This window comes from Hypomesus nipponensis, chromosome 16, assembly GCF_054491055.1.
Source record: "Hypomesus nipponensis isolate SF chromosome 16, ASM5449105v1, whole genome shotgun sequence".
Classification (NCBI taxonomy): domain Eukaryota; kingdom Metazoa; phylum Chordata; class Actinopteri; order Osmeriformes; family Osmeridae; genus Hypomesus; species Hypomesus nipponensis.
The window spans coordinates 2,894,457-2,914,311 of NC_140376.1; positions in this window are offsets into that span (position 1 = coordinate 2,894,457).

The following is a 19,855-nucleotide window of genomic DNA, read 5'->3' on the forward strand; positions in this document are numbered from 1 at the left end:
CCACCCCTCCACCCCCTACCCCTCCCCCTCCACCCCCTACCCCTACCCCTCCCCCCCTACCCCTCCACCCCTCCACCCCCTACCCCTCCCCCTCCACCCCCTACCCCTCCCCCTCCACCCCTCCACCCTCCACCCCCTACCCCTCCACCCCCTCCCCCTCCACCCCCTACCCCTCCCCCTCCACCCCTCCACCCTCCACCCCCTACCCCTCCACCCCCTCCCCCTCCACCCCCTACCCCTCCCCCTCCACCCCCTACCCCCTTCCCCTCCACCCCCTCCCCCTCCACCCCCTACCCCTCCCCCTCCACCCCCTACCCCCTTCCCCTCCACCCCCTTCCCCTCCACCTCCTTCCCCTCCACCCCCTACCCCTCCCCCCCTACCCCTACCCCTCCACCCCCTACCCCTCCACTGTGTCTGACGCGGCCTCAGACTGACAGAGAGACACAGCTCTTTGTGAGCTCCACTCACGGCTCCTCAACAGGAACGTTCACATTCATGTGGAAATGAAGCAGCCTCGGACCTGCTCAGACGAGAGTGGCATGACTGCGTGTTAACCTACTTTCTCGCGACGCAGGGGCCATTTGGGCTCCTTTGTTTAAATGCACTCAGTCAGTAATCACCCACCCAGAACCCTGTGGGTATCTAACAAGGATTAATAGTCTGGATTAATGATAGTTTTGTTCCAAATGATTGGGAGGATGTTCCTAGCTAGCTTTATGTCTGGGGGGGGGAAATATTTTTGAATTGCTGTTTTATCTATGACGACTGAAACAGGATTGATTTTAATCCGTTTCGAATAAATATATTTGAGTATGAATCCGAGAACATCCTATTAGATGTGTCAGACAGGAAAAAAGGATTGACCCACTTCCTGTCGACCCGTTAGCGATATTTGATACACAGACCTCGGCTCAGACAGACAGGAGAAAAGTTGGTTTTAGGCGTAGGTTCTGCAGAGGAAGAACCAGAACATTGTGGGCTCCGAGTAGGAAAGTCGGTTCCTTCTTCGAACAAGTCAGTCGAGGTCAGGGTTCTGTTCTAGGCCTTTCCTGGCTTGTTGGGATCAGAACCTGGCAGGCTCACTAGAGGAGAGGGGGGGGGGGAGACCATCAGAACAAACGGAGAACCAAACGATCCTTTACTTTTGAGAAAGAGCGTGCATCTTTTGTGCACGTACGCAGACACGTTCACATTCCAGACACGTGCTCTCACAAGTCCACACCACGATAAAGTTTGACTGCCATGCTGGTTATGGAAGGGTCGATGGAGAGAGACAAGAAGAGACAAGTGGAGGAGAGGTATAGGGAGAGAGGCAGAGTGGAGGAGAGGTCTAGGGAGAGAGGCAGAGTGGAGGAGAGTTCTAGGGAGAGAGGCAGAGTGGAGGAGAGGTCTAGGGAGAGAGGCAGAGTGGAGGAGAGGTCTAGGGAGAGAGAGGCAGAGTGGAGGAGAGAGAGGCAGAGTGGAGGAGAGGTCTAAGGGAGAGAGGCAGAGTGGAGGAGAGGTCTAGGGAGAGAGGCAGAGTGGAGGAGAGGTCTAGGGAGAGAGGCAGAGTGGAGGAGAGGTCTAGGGAGAGAGGCAGAGTGGAGGAGAGGTCTAGGGAGAGAGGCAGAGTGGAGGAGAGGTCTAAGGGAGAGAGGCAGAGTAGAGGAGAGGTCTAGGGAGAGAGGCAGAGTGGAGGAGAGGTCTAAGGGAGAGAGGCAGAGTAGAGGAGAGGTCTAGGGAGAGAGGCAGAGTGGAGGAGAGGTCTAGGGAGAGAGGGACGGAGAGTAGAGGAAAGGTCGATGGAGAGGGGGCCGCGGAAAGGAGTTAATAAAGTTAGCAGATGTCGACGGCAGACCAACAGGTGATTATGTCATCTTCATGTAAATGGCTCCTCTGAGTCCACCGACACACACACACACACACACAGACACACACACAGACATACCCACAGACACACACACTGGCCTGTTTACTCACCAGACTACACACATCAAGCCTACAGGCAGCCTTGGCTCGCAACGGCAATGTAAATCTAACACAGGAGTCTCCCAAGACCAAGACTCTAAATCTCTCTCTACCTCATTCGCCCTCCAGAGAATGCATTTTACACTGTAAAATTGAAAAAGCATCTTCCCCTCTGTGAATCTTTGTGTGTGTGTGTGCATCTGTGTGTGTGCATCTCTGTGTGTGTGTGTGTGTGTGTGCAAGTCGCGTGCGTCATGAACTAAGATCTCTTTCGAATGTTCGAGCTGTTTGCTAAATCTATTGAGTTATGACTGAGCTTGCAGAGGAGAGCCGCTTAATTTGAACGACACATGCACGTAAACATGAGTGTGTGTGTGTCAAAGTACTGTTACAGACAGAGTGCAGCACTGTTTGTCTTTGTTGTGCCAAGTTTCAGAACACACTGATCTGGAAACACCGCTGTTTATCCAGGAGCGTCTAGCACACACGCACACACAAGCGGGGAAAGACACACACACAACCAAACACACACAACCAAACACACACACACACAGACAAACACAGACATAGAAGACATTTAGAAGGATGATGGTCAGACACAAACACACTCGGTAACGCAGAAGGAAGATGAAGGGAAGGAGAGGAGAGGAGGAAATCAGATCAGAGCGTTGACAAGCAGCTCAGCCTATCAGGGTCTACACCAATCAGCAAAACCAGCATCCTTTCTCTCTCTTTTACATTCTTCACAAGACAGTAACACTAACAGAATGTTGCAATACCGGAACACAAACACACACACACACACACACACACACACACACAAGCATCCCCAGAGTTGTTGGTTCACACTGCAGCTGTCTGTCTGCAGAGAGTGTGTGTCAGTGTGTGTCAGGGGACTACGTGTCAGTGTGTGTGTGAGTATCTGTGCTGTCACGTCACAGAGAGCCAAAACTGACCTCACTCTGCAGTTCCACAGGCCCAGAGGAACCATCTATCTCCCAGACCAGACCCCGAGGGCAGACCTGGGGCTGGTCTGGTTCTGGTTTTGCTGGGTTGAGATAAGAACCTCCCGATAGCGGCAGGTTCTCCAGCAGGTCACTGGCTTTGTGGGCTGTGATTGGAGGCCAGGTTCTGCACGCTGCTTGCTTCTCTGTTGGTGTTCTGACATGCGTGGAGGGCTTTCTGGAAGCACTCGGTTCCTCTTCTGAGACAGAGAGAGAGGAAGAGAGAGAGAGATGGAGGCAGGAAGAGAGAGGGAGAAAGGTTAAAGACACGAAAGGAGAGAATGAGAGATAGAGAGAGAGAAGAGGCCCTGGGAATATACATGTAGCTATGCTTTGCTCAGCTCTAAAACCATAACCCCATCCATTATCACGTGACAGTCAAACTGAAGTCACTGCTCTCAGTGTGTGTGTGTCTGTGTGTGTCTGTGTGTGTCTGTGTGTGTCTGTGTGTCTGTGTGTGTCTGTGTGTGTCTGTTTCTCTCTTTGCTCTCTTTTTCCAACACTCATCCTCAAATCTTTGTGGAGCATATACAGTTATTTATGAGCTGTCATACAGACAATTTATTACCTCTCTTTCTCTTTGTCTCTCTTTCACACACACACACTTCACACACACACGCACGCACAAGCGGACACACACACACCTCTCTGGTTTGTGTCTGAATGAGCTGTGGCAGAGCAGTGGGGGTCTGCATGACTCCAGTCTCCATGTGATGTGTCACTCTGACAGCTCACCTAGATGCCCTGGAGGGGGGAGGGGGGGAGCTGAGGGAGGAGCGAAAGAAAGAAAGAGTGAAACAAAACAGAGAAGGGAGAGAAAACTTTGATGGTACAAGGAGAGGGAGAGAGGGAGAGAGATAGAGAGAGAGGGGGAGAGAGAGATAGAGAGAGAGAGAGAGAGAGAGAGAGAGAGAGAGAGGGGGAGAGAGAGATAGAGAGAGAGGGGGAGAGGGGGAGAGGGAGAGAGGGAGAGAGATAGAGAGAGAGGGGGAGAGAGAGATAGAGAGAGAGGGAGAGAGATAGAGAGAGAGATAGAGAGAGATAGAGAGAGAGGGGGAGAGAGAGATAGAGAGAGAGGGAGAGAGGGAGAGAGATAGAGAGAGAGGGGGAGAGAGAGATAGATAGAGAGAGAGAGGGAGAGAGGGAGAGAGGGAGAGAGGGAGAGAGGGAGAGAGATAGAGAAAGAGGGGGAGAGAGAGATAGAGAGAGAGGGAGAGAGGGAGAGAGGGAGAGAGGTAGAGAGATAGAGAGAGAGATAGAGAGAGAGGGGGAGAGAGATAGAGAGAGAGGGGGAGAGAGGGAGAGAGAGGGGAAGAGAGAGGGAGAGAGGGAGAGAGATAGAGAGGGAGAGAGAGATAGAGAGAGAGGGGGAGAGAGGGAGAGAGATAGAGAGAGAGAGGGGGAGAGAGGGATAGAGAGAGAGAGGGGGAGAGAGAGAGGGAGAGATAGAGAGAGAGGGGAAGAGGGAGAGAGGGAGAGAGATAGAGAGAGAGGGGGAGAACCTTCATGGTGGATGACACGCCTGTCCCAGCTTGGCCCTCAGCTAGGCTTTAGCTTTTTACATTTAGTCATTTAGCAGACGCTCTTATCCAAAGCGACTTACAGTAATTACAGGGACATTCCCTCTGGGGCAAGTAGGGTGAAGTGCCTCGCCCAAGGACACAATGTCATTTTGCACGGCCAGGAATCGATCTGGCAACCTTCAGATTATTAGTCCGATTCCCTAACCGCTCAGCCATCTGACCTCACTTTTTATTCCCATAGTCACTATGTGTGCGTGTGTGTGTGTGCGTGCTCTGCGACCATCTCTCAGACCACAGATCTGATTTATAGGAATACAACCCAGCTCTGGTCGCTAACCACAGCTCGACACTCTCAGTACTCCACCAAAACACTCTCAGTACCTCCCTCTCACTCACACACACACACACACACACACCGACACACACACACACACACACACTCACACAGGAACACTTCCCCTGCTAGTCAGGAACAGGGTTATGAGGCTGTTAAATGTCTCCGCTGCTCCTCCTCTGGTTCTGGGCCTCCAGTCCCCTCTGTCAGTACCAGCTCAGCCACCCGCCTGCCTGGCTCCCTGGGTCCCCAATCCACTCAGCCTCAGTCTGGACCCTCACACCTGGTTTCTGGTACGCTGGGCGTGGTGGTTACATGTCCAATACACAACCCTACCTGAGGGTCAGAGTCTGGTAGGAGAGAGAGAAGTTAGATAACGACAGCTAGACAGAGAGAGACAGAGAAGAGGGGAGAGAGAGAGAGAAGGGGATCGTTTAATACACAGACTTAGCAAGGGAGACAGAGAGAGAGGGAGAGAGAGACGTGTCGTCGTGGCATCATCTCTTGAAAGGGGCGGGAGACGCAGGCAGGTTGTGGAGACTTGGAGTTCTGAAACCTGGGGAATGTGCAGATTTACGAGGCGAGGCTCTTTGGGCGGCTTTCATCCATCTCTCACTCTCTCTCTCTTTCTCTCTGCTTCTAGAAGGGAGGCTAATATGCCTGGTGTTCAAGAAGGGAGGCTAATATGCCTGGTGTTCAGGACTTAAAGCAGTGGACTGAGGGGTTACATACTGTTACACCCCTCCACTCTTCCTCCTCTCCTCCTCCTCCTCTTTCTCCCCACATCTGGTTTCAATCCCAACCAAGATTACAAAATTCAGCGCAGCGCCGTCAACAACAATACCCTCTTCCAATCTCCACCCCCCCCTCCATTCCCCCCTTCTCTCCCCTCTCCACTCCCCTCTCCTCTCCCCTCTCCACCCCCCTCTCCTCTCCCCTCTCCACCCCCCTCTCCTCTCCCCTCTCCACCCCCCTCTCCTCTCCCCTCTCCACCCCCCTCTCCTCTCCACCCCCCTCTCCTCTCCACTCTCCACCCCCCTCTCCTCTCCCCTCTCCACCCCCCTCTCCTCTCCACTCTCCACCCCCCTCTCCTCTCCCCTCCTCTCCACCCCCCTCTCCACCCCCCTCTCCCCTCCTCTCCACGCCCCCCTCCTCTCCCCTCTCCACCCCCCCATCCTCTCCCCTCCTCTCCCCTCCCCCCTCTCCTCTCCCCTCTCCACCCCCCCCTCCTCTCCCCACACCATCCCCCAGCCCCCCCCCCCTCGGACCAAACTTATTTTGCTCTGTAGTGCAGCAGAATGTGAACCTAATCCTCAGTTTGCCAGGTCTTTCTCGGCGCCTTCTTAAAGCTTTACAATCCCCTTCGCAGCACACACACACACAGCCTCAAACATCCAGTCATCCACACACACATCCTCAAACATCCAGTCATCCACACACACACACAGCCTCAAACATCCAGTCATCCACACACACAGCCTCAAACATCCAGTCATCCACACACACATCCTCAAACATCCAGTCATCCACACACACAGCCTCAAACATCCAGTCATCCACACACACACACAGCCTCAAACATCCAGTCATCCACACACACACACAGCCTCAAACATCCAGTCATCCACACACACAGCCTCAAACATCCAGTCATCCACACACACACACAGCCTCAAACATCCAGTCATCCACACACACATCCTCAAACATCCAGTCATCCACACACACAGCCTCAAACATCCAGTCATCCACACACACAGCCTCAAACATCCAGTCATCCACACACACAGCCTCAAACATCCAGTCATCCACACACACACACAGCCTCAAACATCCAGTCATCCACACACACATCCACCACAAAAACATTAAAAACACAACAAACAAAACATTGAACACTGGGAAACAAGCTCTCCTCCTCTCGCCCCCCCCTCCTCTCGTACCCATGTGTGTTGATGGCATGCTATCTCCAGGGTCCCACGGTTCTGGTTGTGAGTCTGGTTCTGTGTGTGTGTGTGTGTGGACCGCAGCCTGGCCTTAGGAAGCCTGGGTGAGAGTCTGTCAGGGAGTCACGCGCTGCTGCCCGGGGAACAACGCTGTCTCGCTGGTGCTGTGAGACAAACCACAGCAGATGGAGAATGTGTGGGCGAGGGAGAGAGGCGGGGCTTGGTTAATTGACTCAGCTAATCTGTGCCTTTATGGGTCTGTTCCTGGAGGAGGGGGCGGTCACGTGACCGGCATTCCTCCGGACGGCTTGAGTGGAACGCTGGTGTGTTCTTTAATGAGGCCATTAGGAGGCTTCTCTGGTCTGCTGTTAGCCACGCTGGAGGGCTCTCTGTCTCTGGTCTGCTGTTAGCCACGCTGGAGGGCTCTCTGTCTCGCGCACACACACAGACTCATTCTTTCACACACACACACAAACACTCTTGTGTAGACGCAGACACACACGCTGTTAAACCCAAAAGAAGTGCGCACAAACACACACATACACACCCCTCCTCTCTTATCTTCCACTCTGCAGGGCACCAGCACTCACTGACCCCGCAGACTAAACTACTTCAAGCAGAGACAGTTTGGTGAGTGATGACCTCTCCAGACAGGTGATGCTACAGGGCAGGAGCCGAACTCTGACCCCGCTCCGCTTCTCTGGACCCAGGCACATTCCCCTCCCTGCTGCCCTCTTCCCCCCCTGGTTCTCCACAGCTGGCAGGAACAACCCTTCACCGGGTCATCTATAGCGGGGTATACGTTCACGTACTCTGGGAGACATCTGCTCCAAGGGTGGTGCTGACATACACGGTACATAGCAGAGGGCTTATCAGTGGTGTGCGTGTGTCTCGTTCTTGGCCTTGCTTTTGTTCCCACTGGGTCTCAGGTCCTGAGAAAGCAGAACAATATGTTCTTGATGCCCTACCAGCCTCCTTCCTCAGGCCTGGTCTCCTACCAGCCTCCTTCCTCAGGCCTGGTCTCCTAACAGCCTCCTTCCTCAGGCCTGGTCTCCTACCAGCCTCCTTCCTCAGGCCTGGTCTCCTACCAGCCTCCTTCCTCAGGCCTGGTCTCCTAACAGCCTCCTTCCTCAGGCCTGGTCTCCTACCAGCCTCCTTCCTCAGGCCTGGTCTCCTACCAGCCTCCTTCCTCAGGCCTGGTCTCCTACCAGCCTCCTTCCTCAGGCCTGGTCTCCTAACAGCCTCCTTCCTCAGGCCTGGTCTCCTACCAGCCTCCTTCCTCAGGCCTGGTCTCCTACCAGCCTCCCCAGTCAAGCCGGGTCTCTCTGGCTCTGCTTTCTCTGCAGTAAATTGGAGCTGACAAAAACATCATTTGCAAATATTCTCATACGCACACAAGCTTCTGGTAATTATTGCATTTTAAAATACTGCTGTCATCTCTTGCTAACTGAGACGTACGTGTGTGTGTGTCAGCATGTTGTCCTCTAACAGTCCCAGCCTCTCTATCACTTCCTCCTCCATCACTTCCCCTTACTCCATCACTTCCTCCTACATCACTTCCCCTTACTCCATCACTTCCTCCTCCATCACTTCCCCTTACTCCATCACTTCCTCCTCCTCCATCACTTCCTCCTCCATCACTTCCTCCTCCTCCATCACTTCCTCCTCCTCCATCACTTCCTCCTCCTCCATCACTTCCTTCTCCATCACTTCCTCCTCCATCACTTCCCCTTACTCCATCACTTCCTCCTCCATCACTTCCTCCTCCATCACTTTCTCCTCCATCACTTTCTCCTCCATCACTTTCTCCTCCATCACTTCCTCCTCCATCACTTCCTCCTCCTCCATCACTTCCTCCTCCTCTATCACTTCCTCCTCCTCCATCACTTCCTCCTCTATCACCTCCTCAGTGGAGGCCTAACTGACAGCAACATGGCCGACCAGAGTTTGGTACCAAACATGACAGAACAACATGGGTGCTGTCCTGTAGGCAGAGTGTGTTGTGTAGTCTGGACATTAGAGGGTAGGTGAGGACAGTGAACTAACGATGACATTTATGGAGTCATCTTTTGGATAGTAGTTGGGGGCTAGCATAGGAGACCTGTCTGGGGGAGGTGGTCATTAAATCAGGATAGATGGTTATTAAACCCTAGAGAGAGTGTGTGTGTGTGTGTGTCTGTGGGGGGGGGGGGGGGCATCTGTGTGGGTGTAGAAGGGGGGGTTGTGTGTGTGTGTGTGTGGGGGGGGGGGGTGCATCTGTGTGGGTGAAGAAGGGGGGGTTGTGTGTGTGTGTGTGAGAACAGAACATGTGTAGTGTCTGACAGTGGTCAGGCATATGGGAGGAGGCTGCACAGTAATGCAGCGTGGCTAATGGAAACCCATGTCTTGTGGGTTCCAGTGCACGCACTCCTAACCTCCTGCACACACACACACACACACACACACACAGACTCCAGTGCACGCACTCCTAACCTCCCGCACACACACACACACACACACACAGACTCCAGTGCACGCACTCCTAACCTCCCGCACACACACACACACACACACAGACTCCAGTGCACGCACTCCTAACCTCCCGCACACACACACACATAGACTCCAGTGCACGAACTCCTAACCTCCTGCACACACACACACACACACAGACTCCAGTGCACGCACTCCTAACCTCCCGCACACACACACACACACACACACACACAGACTCCAGTGCACGCACTCCTAACCTCCTGCACACACACACACACACACACACACACAGACTCCAGTGCACGCACTCCTAACCTCCCGCACACACACACACGCCTGTTCCATCTTTGTAGTTTGCGCCCCAGTCTGAGAATGTCCCAGTCTGAAGCGGGATCACTCTACCAGGAGCAGGTGCGTTCATTACTGAGCAAATTCCTCACAATGGGGAAAGGGTTACACTGTAAGTGCATGTGTTGTGCTGTGTGTGTGTGTGTGTGTGTTGGGGGGGGGGTTACTTGTGGGTGTTTAAGTGTGTTCGTTGAGGTTGTGTGTGCGTCTGTGTGTTTGCATCTGTGTGTGTGTGTAGGTGTGTGTTCATGTGTGTGTGCGCGTGTGTTCGCGTGTGTGTGCGTGCGTATCTGTGTGTTCATGTGTGTGTGTGTGTGTGTGTGTGTTGGAGGGTTATTGAGGGACAGGAAGGAGCAGTGTGAGGCCTGGTGGTGGAGACAGAGAGACAGAGAGAGACAGAGAGAGACAGAGAGAGACAGAGAGAGACAGAGACAGAGACAGAGACAGAGACAGAGACAGAGACAGAGACAGAGAGAGAGAGAGAGAGAGAGAGAGAGAGAGAGAGAGAGAGAGAGAGAGAGAGAGAGAGAGAGAGAGAGAGAGAGAGAGAGAGAGAGACAGAGACAGAGAGAGAGAGACACAGAGGGAGAGAGAGAGAGGGAGAGAGAGAGAGCCCAGAACATTCCTCCAGCATGACTGTTTGTTTGGGTCAGCATCACACACCATGACTCTCCTGACTGCCCCGTTCACCTTCCGTCCCATTCCTCCATGCCCTCGCTCGCTCTTTCAGCAATGTTTAGTGTAGGAATGTAGGTTTTCATTCTGAATCGTGGGTATGACTCACATGGATTGCACTTCCATCACACACACACACACACACACACACATCCCACAAATACACAATCATGCAGTAAGTATTTCAGTTCCAGTACACACTCACAGTGTCACAACACTCAGACCTGGTGAAGTGGATCAGCGAGTGTTTGTTCACACCTCAGTTTCCTTGAGTAGGAAACCGGGAACCATGAAAGCCCTGAACACACACACACACAGACACACACACACACACACACACACACACACACTCTCTCCCTCTCCCTCTCCAAGTGATGACAAATATAGAGCCTTCTGTTTTTAAGCAAGACTTGACAACCACCTCACAGACATTAAAAGGTTCCAGGAATATCTCCAGAGGGTTCGGGGTGAAAGGTCGCGAGGCCTGCATCTAACCCCGTGTCTTAGTTGTACAGTATCGCATCACTGGTGCTGCTCTGGGAAAACGATCAAGCCTAATGGGCTAAACATCCCCTTTGTAGCGTGCCATGGCCCCACATGCTAATGTGTAACATTAGCACACACCTAGTCCTTTCACCAGCCTCCACCCGGGAGAGCCACAGCTGCTGCTGCTAACGCCATCTATCGCCTCTGTTTGGATAACCCTGCACGCCTCCATCTTGGATTCCCCTCCTTCCTGGTTCTAGCTGTCGTGTTCTGGTGACAAGCTTGATCAAGGGGTTCAGCGGCTTCCTTCTTGATCTCGCTTGACCAATCGTTTTAGCCCGCTGACAGCGCGTGATTGGTTGTGGCGGGCGGTCCTGGGGAGCGTGTTGGATTTGGATTGGAGGAAATGTTTGTGGGAGACAGGCACAAGCAGAATGGGGGTTTATCATTCCTCGGAGTGAGGAAATCGTCCATCTGAACCGTAAACCAAAAGCAGCGAGTTACTCCACAGATGGGATCCTCTACTTATCTGAAGCCTCTTTCATATGAGGCGTCGGATCCAGCCTCACAGGAAACACCTAGAAGTTAAGAACTACTGGAACGTTTTACTGTAGTTCGCTGTGTGGCCGTCTACCCGCAGCAAATCAACTTTCTGCCCAAGGTCAAAACCTCGGAATGCAAACAACATGGAGTGAGACGGGAAATAAGTCGGGATGGTTCAACGTTAAGACGGTTCATGGTATGGGAGTTAATACTGATAAGATAAAGAGGGTGTTATTGGGCTGTGGCGGATTTATGATGTGGAGCCGTGTGTGCACAGAGCGCTCAGCTAGAAGAACAGGGGAGATTCAGCTCCTGTCAAACCTGCTGACCCTTCACCCTTCACCTTGCCAGGGGTCAAAGGTGAGGTGTCGTGGGCGGCGAGGAGGGGGAGAGCAGAGAGTCTGTGTGTTCACAGTAGGCTCTGTGGTCCAGGTTGTGTGGATGAAGAAATATCCAATCATTGTTGCTCTTTCCGTCCATGTTTGTCTTGGCCAGGACTTCTGTAGCTGTGCAGGGGAATGGAGTTTACAGAGAGAGAGAGAAAGAGAGAGAGAGACTCACAAACTAACCTCCAACTTGGTCTCCAGCAGAGAGGAAATCTAGGACTGGTCTGCCCCCCCCCAGTGCGAGATATCAGAGTACACACGCATGCATGCACCGTGTGCCGGAGACACACTCCTGCACGCACGCACACACACACACACACATGTTATGGAGGTGAGGGATCATTTATCAGAAACACATGCTGTGCTTCTCGCTTAACATGGCTAACCCTAGCCCAAAACACACACACACCTCTCCTGCAACTGCTTTTTCACTCTAAATCCCCCTGAAATGTTCATCTCAATCTCCAAACGCTTGTTTGTCTGTTCCCCTACCTCCCTCCTCCTCTCTCCCTCACCGTGGGTCTGCAAGGCCTCCATGGTACTGTTAACAGAACCCTGCACCTCTAACTTTTTCTCTCTTCTCCGTCTCTCTATTTTCTCTCTTTTCCCGTTGTCTCTTCTCTAACCCTCTCTACCTCCCACCTTCTCCCCCCTCTTTCTCTCCCTTTCGTCCTCTATCTCTTCTCCAGGGAGAGAGTTCATCCCTCCGTCCTGACTGTGAAGAGCAAGATGAACAAAGCAGGTTCTATTGGGCGAGCACAGCCCTTTCCCAGACTCCGCCAACACATTGTGCAACTTTACAGTCTCTTTCCCACCTATCACTTCTCTTTCTCTCTCTCTCTCTCTCTCTCTCTCTCTCTCTCTCTCTCTCTCTCTCTCTCTCTCTCTCTCTCTCTCTCTGCCAAACGAAATAAACGAAGGAGAGAATAGACTTTTCCAGAGGGAGACAGAAGGATCAAGCTCCCCCCATGTGACCCCAGCCCTCCGGGGGCACCGGGAGGGGTGGGGTCAGGGCACAGGGATCAGGGGTCAGGGGTCAGGCTGAACAGAGCACTCCAGCCCGCTGTTCATCACGTGTCTGATATGGTAGAAATCAAACGTGTATTTCCTAGCTGTCTTCTCATGCATGTGTTTACCGGGGTTGTGGAGAGTCCACAAAGCCATCCTGGTATCCCGTCAGTCAGAGCTCCCTCCCTCCAGCCAGTGAGGGGGTCTGGGAGGAGGTGTGGGAGGAGGAGGTCTGGGAGGAGGTGTGGGAGGAGGAGGTCTGGGAGGAGGTGTGGGAGGAGGAGGTGTAGGAGGAGGTCTGGGGGAGGAGGTCTGGGAGGAGGTCTGGGAGGAGGAGGTCTGGGAGGAGGAGGTCTGGGAGGAGGTGTGGGAGGAGGAGGTCTGGGAGGAGGTGTGGGAGGAGGAGGTCTGGGAGGAGGTGTGGGAGGAGGAGGTGTAGGAGGAGGTCTGGGGGAGGAGGTCTGGGAGGAGGTCTGGGAGGAGGAGGTCTGGGAGGAGGAGGTCTGGGAGGAGGTGTGGGAGGAGGAGGTCTGGGAGGAGGTGTGGGAGGAGGAGGTCTGGGAGGAGGAGGTGTGGGAGGAGGAGGTCTGGGAGGAAGAGGTCTGGGGGGAGGAGGTCTGGGAGGAGGTGTGGGAGGAGGTGTGGGAGGAGGTGTGGGAGGAGGTGTGGGAGGAGGAGGTCTGGGAGGAGGTCTGGGAGGAGGTGTGGGAGGAGGTGTGGGAGGAGGAGGTCTGGGAGGAGGAGGTCTGGGAGGAGGTGTGGGGGGAGGAGGTGTGGGAGGAGGAGGTCTGGGAGGAGGTGTGGGACGAGGTGTGGGGGGAGGAGGTGTGGGGGAGGAGGTGTGGGAGGAGGAGGTCTGGGAGGAAGAGGTCTGGGGGGAGGTCTGGGAGGAGGTGTGGGGGGAGGAGGTCTGGGTGGAGGTCTGGGAGGAGGTGTGGGGGGAGGAGGTCTGGGGGAGGAGGTGTGGGAGGAGGAGGTCTGGGGGAGGAGGTCTGGGAGGAGGAGGTGTGGGGGGAGGAGGTCTGGGAGGAGGAGGTGTGGGGGGAGGAGGTGTGGGGGAGGAGGTCTGGGAGGAGGAGGTGTGGGGGGAGGAGGTGTGGGGGGAGGTCTGGGAGGAGGAGGTGTGGGAGGAGGAGGTCTGGCCAGGATCACTCCTGACAGTGAAGGAAGGGAGGGAAAGCAGGTTCGACATGATGACCAGCGGGGAGGGATGGAGGGATGCAGGGATGGAGAAGTGGAGGGGTGGAGGGATGGAGGGAGGATGTTTTTCGCCCTTTCTCCCGGCTGGGCTTTTCTTTTGAGCGCAGCAGGAATATACCCACCGTCTGCTACTCCACGTGTCACACATTCCTGAGAGAGACAGAGAGAAAGAGAGAGAGAGAGAGAGAGAGAGAGAGAGAGAGAGAGAGAGAGAGAGGGAGAGAGGTAGAGAGAGAGACAGAGGGAGGGAGAGAGAGGGAGGGAGAGAGAGAGAGAGAGAGAGAGAGAGAGAGAGAGAGAGAGAGAGAGAGAGAGAGAGAGAGAGAGAGAGAGGGAGGGAGAGAGAGAGAGAGAGGGAGAGAGGTAGAGAGGTAGAGAGAGAGACAGAGGGAGGGAGAGCGAGAGAGAGAGACAGAGGGAGGGAGAGAGAGAGAGAGAGAGAGAGATTAGATCCAGCCGGAGGGAGAGATGGGGTTGGCATGCAGTCCTGCGGGGTGCCTCCTGTGGTGCCCACCATGAGCAGACACACACACACACACCATTTACAGAGGGATTGAGCTGCATCTCCGTGACCAACCCTACAAGATGTTTTGAGGGTGTGTGTGTGTGTGTGCTCTCTGATGGACGTCCTGTAGGAGATGCTTTGCCTTGCAGGAGGTGTATGATGTCTGCATACAGCCAGATGGCTGGACAACAATAATTTTTTAGCTGGGTGGTTTTTGGCCTTGAGGGAGCTGACCAGGAGCTGTAAATACTAAGGTATGTTTGTGTGTGTGTGTGTGTGTGAGTGTGTGTGTGTGTGTGTGTGTTCTTTGGCTGGGTTCCCCATTGCTGCAACACCCAGTGATATGTGGCCCTGACTGGACTTATCCCCCAAGTGGACTGTTAGTTCATTGATGTTGAATTAAGATGCACTTCAGATGCAAACTGTACACACACACACATACATACATGTACACACACACACTTACACACACACACACTAACCAACAATGACATCACACACCAAGCCAGCCAAGCAAGAAAATACCGTTCTGAGTGTCTCATCACGTTCTATCCTGCCAACCAACCCCTCTCCCCCCCCACCCACTCCACCTCACCCCTCTCCCCCCCCCACCCACTCCACCTCACCCCTCTCCCCCCCCCACCCACTCCACCTCACCCCTCTCCCCCCCACCCACCCACTCCACCTCACCCCTCTCCACCCCCCCACCCACTCCACCTCACCCCTCTCCCCCCCACCCACTCCACCTCACCCCTCTCCCCCCCCACCCACTCCACCTCACCCCTCCCCCCCCACCCACTCCACCTCACCCCTCTCTCCACCCCCCACCCACTCCACCTCACCCCTCTCCCCCCCACCCACTCCACCTCACCCCTCCCCCCCCCCACCCACTCCACCTCACCCCTCTCCCCCCCACCCACTCCACCTCACCCCTCTCCCCCCCCCACCCACTCCACCTCACCCCTCTCCCCCCCCACCCACTCCACCTCACCCCTCTCCCCCACCCACCCACTCCACCTCACCCCTCTCCCCCCCTCCCACTCCACCTCACCCCTCTCCCCCCACCCACATCACCCCTCTCCCCCCACCCACTCCCTCTCACCCCTCTCCCCCCCCACCCACTCCACCTCACCCCTCTCCCCCCCACCCACCCACTCCACCTCACCCCTCTCCACCCCCCCACCCACTCCACCTCACCCCTCTCCCCCCCCACCCACTCCACCTCACCCCTCTCCCCCCCCACCCACTCCACCTCACCCCTCCCCCCCCACCCACTCCACCTCACCCCTCTCTCCACCCCCCACCCACTCCACCTCACCCCTCTCCCCCCCCACCCACTCCACCTCACCCCTCCCCCCCCCCACCCACTCCACCTCACCCCTCTCCCCCCCCACCCACTCCACCTCACCCCTCTCCCCCCCACCCACTCCACCTCACCCCTCTCCCCCCCCACCCACTCCACCTCACCCCTCTCCCCCACCCACCCACTCCACCTCACCCCTCTCCCCCCCCACCTCACCCCTCTCCCCCCACCCACCTCACCCCTCTCCCTAAAGACTTGTAAGATAAGTTCACAGCCCAGCTGAGAGCAGCAGTGAGCTCATTGGTTAGTGTTGTAGACAAGGTCCATGTCCCTCAGAACGCCTCGACACAGCAGCAGTCCTGGACATGAGGGAGACTTCGTTTGACAATATGTGTGTGTGTGTGTGTGTGTGTGTGTGTGTGTGTGTGTGTGTGTGTGTGTGTGTGTGTGTGTGTGTGTTTGCGTGCGGAAGGGGTGTAAGGGGGTTAAGATGGGGTCAGATGGCTGAGCAGTTAGGGGGTCAGGCTGTTGATCAGAAGATTGTTGGTTCGATTCTCGGCTGTGCCAAATGACGTTGTGTCCTTCATCCTACTTGCCTCGGGGAGAATGTCCCTGTACTTACTGTAAGTCGCTCTGGATAAGAGCGTCTGCTCTTATGTTCACACCTACACACAGCCCCCCCCCCCCCCCCTCCCTTCACTTCCCGACTGCACTGGAAAGGTCCGCCCCAATTCTGATTAATGGAGGGGGACTACAACTAATAAAGAATTCGCCCTCCTGTCTGGCTGGAAAATCCTCTCCGCTATTTCATCCATCTCACCACATCCCGGGAATCACGGAGAGGGTGTGAGAGGGAGGAGGAGGGGGGAGGAGGGGGGGAAAAGGAGGAGGACGGAGGAGAAGGGAGGAATAGTAGCATGGAGGGTGTAAGGAGAAACAAAGAAAGGAAGATGTGTTGAGGTAATGTGGCCCTCCTACTGGGTTTCATCCATCAGGGAGGGAGGGAGGGAGGGAGGGAGGGAGGGAGGGAGGGAGGGAGGGAGGGAGGGAGGGAGGGAGGGAGGGAGGGAGGGAGGGAGGGAGGGAGGGAGGGAGGGAGGGAGGGAGGGAGGGAGGGAGGGAGGGAGGGAGGGAGGGAGGGAGGGAGGGAGGGAGGGAGGGAGGGAGGGAGGGAGGGAGGGAGGGAGGGAGGGAGGGAGGGAGATATTGTGGGAGAGTAATATCCGCTGGCTGGCAATCTGAGCATTTCATTAAGAACATTCCATCATGAGGTCATGGTGTTCATGCTACAAAGACATGGTGGTAAAACAGTATCTCTGAGAGACAGACAGACAGACAGACAGATGGGAGGATACAAAACGAGCCCTGTCTGACCCCCCCCCCCCTCCCCCCCCCAACCCCCCCCCCTCCCCCCATCCTCCTCCTCTCTGGGTGTAGTTAGGTAAAGGTCTCTCTGTGCGTAAAACCCCGTTTTCACACATGTTAGATATCAATGGATATAGGTCAAACACACACACACACCCTGTACTCACCCCTCACTCACACTGCCCTGCTTATCTGCTGCAGTTAAAGGATCACATTTCCACAGGAAAGAGAGAGAGAGACAGGGAGAGACAGGGAGAGAGAGAGACGGGAGAGAGATAGAGAGAGAGAAAGAGAGAGGGGGGGGGAGTGAGTGGGACAGTGAGTAGACCCAGCAGGAGAGTTAATGTCAGCGGTGAAAGAATGGGTAGGGTTGGAGAAAGCGAGCGAGAGAAAGATAGAGAGAGATACAAAGAGTGAGATGCAGAAAGGGAGAGAGAGAGAGATGCAAAGAGAGGGAGAGAAAGAAGAAAAGAGAGAGTGGTGAGGGCTGCATCATGCTGAGGAGCCAGGTCCTCTGGTGAGGGCTGCATCATCCTGGGGAGCCAGGTCCTCTGGTGAGGGCTGCATCATGCTGAGGAGCCAGGTCCTCTGGTGAGGGCTGCATCATCCTGGGGAGCCAGGTCCTCTGGTGAGGGCTGCATCATCCTGGGGAGCCAGGTCCTCTGGTGAGGGCTGCATCATGCTGGGGAGCCAGGTCCTCTGGTGAGGGCTGCATCATCCTGGGGAGCCAGGTCCTCTGGTGAGGGCTGCATCATCCTGGGGAGCCAGGTCCTCTGGTGAGGGCTGCATCATCCTGGGGAGCCAGGTCCTCTGGTGAGGGCTGCATCATCCTCGGGAGCCAGGTCCTCTGGTGAGGGCTGCATCATCCTGGGGAGCCAGGTCCTCTGGTGAGGGCTGCATCATGCTGAGGAGCCAGGTCCTCTGGTGAGGGCTGCATCATGCTGAGGAGCCAGGTCCTCTGGTGAGGGCTGCATCATGCTGAGGAGCCAGGTCCTCTGGTGAGGGCTGCATCATGCTGGGGAGCCAGGTCCTCTGGTGAGGGCTGCATCATCCTGGGGAGCCAGGTCCTCTGGTGAGGGCTGCATCATGCTGAGGAGCCAGGTCCTCTGGTGAGGGCTGCATCATGCTGAGGAGCCAGGTCCTCTGGTGAGGGCTGCATCATGCTGAGGAGCCAGGTCCTCTGGTGAGGGCTGCATCATCCTGGGGAGCCAGGTCCTCTGGTGAGGGCTGCATCATGCTGAGGAGCCAGGTCCTCTGGTGAGGGCTGCATCATGCTGAGGAGCCAGGTCCTCTGGTGAGGGCTGCATCATCCTGGGGAGCCAGGTCCTCTGGGAGACACGAGGTGTGATTCCATTCCTCCCAGCGGGAGAAAGCAGGATGGAGGGATGGAGGGAGCGGGAGAAAGGTGGAGAACAGAGTGGCAGTGTGTGTGTGTGTGTGTGTGTGTGTGTGAGGACTCGAGGCTGGGTGGTCTAAGAGCAGCAACATCTCAGCAGGAGCTGAAGGAGGAAGAGAAGAAGAAGAGGAGGAGGAGGAAGAGAGAGACAAAGCACAGCTAAACAGATTAGGGTTCTGACTGAGTAAACAGAACGGCGTGGGCGTGAAGAGATGAGAGGCTGGTTCAAGGGGCAGGAGTGGGAGGAGACAGGATGGGGGGGGGATCATCATAGAGGAGAGCTAATCCCATACTGAGGGGGAGGAATAAATAATCAAACATTTCCTCTTTTAGTCTCCTAATCCGTCATCTAATCCCAGACGGAGATTGAGTTATGGCGCCAATCTGGAAAGAGACGCACTGTAATCACATCCTGTCAGAGAAGCGAGCGGCGAGTTACAGCGCCCCCTCTGGACGATAGTGAGAATACACTCTCACACACATTTACACACACACACACACACACACAAAACTTGATTTGGACCTCCACAGAAACGTTGTGTCATTCAAAGGCCCATTTTCTTGGCGCCGGGGCGGTGAAGGCCATCGTGCTCTCTTCCTGTCTCCCACTTCCTGTTTCCTGTATTTCAGGAAGAGAGTCGAGCGAGCTAAATTTACATGCCGGTGGATGTCGGCTGTGTTTATCAATGAGATGCGTTTCTAATATAAACACATGTAACCCTGGGAGGATGATGGCTGCAGCCTTGACACATTGCTGCTACACACACACACACACACACAGACACACACTCGTCTGAGAGGTGATGAGTCCCGTTGTGATTCTGCCAGGAAAAACACATATTTATGGATGTACAGTAAATACACGGTATTTGCGGATGGACAAAATACCTGTCATTGAGATGGTGTGGTACACACACACGCACACGCACACGCACACGCACACGCACACGCACACTTGGAATGCATTCATTAAAGGAAGGTGTGTTTTTTGGGTCCTCAAAAGTGTGGTTCGTTGACCTATGAACACGATTAGTTCCTCTCCAATGCCTCTGTGCAGACCCGCCCAGTCTCAGTCTGTGTATTTAGACGTTCTGTATAATGTAGTTCTGTCTCTTGGTGGACTGACGTGCTGGCATGGGGTCACTCTGTGTGACGTGTGTTAAACAGCGCTGTTCAAATTTCACACTGAAGTTCCAGCGCTTTGAAAAAACCTAACAACAACCCAACACACGCGCGCTTCCATTTACTGACACAGCCCTGGTGCAGTACAGACAGACCTGCCAAATACCTCACACACTCAAACTCTAACCCCAACACCACCCCCCCCCCCCCCCCCACTGGCCACAGCCCCACAGGTGTGGGTGAGGCCTGGGTCATACCATGTGACTGGAAAAGGGGGGGTGGGGGGTA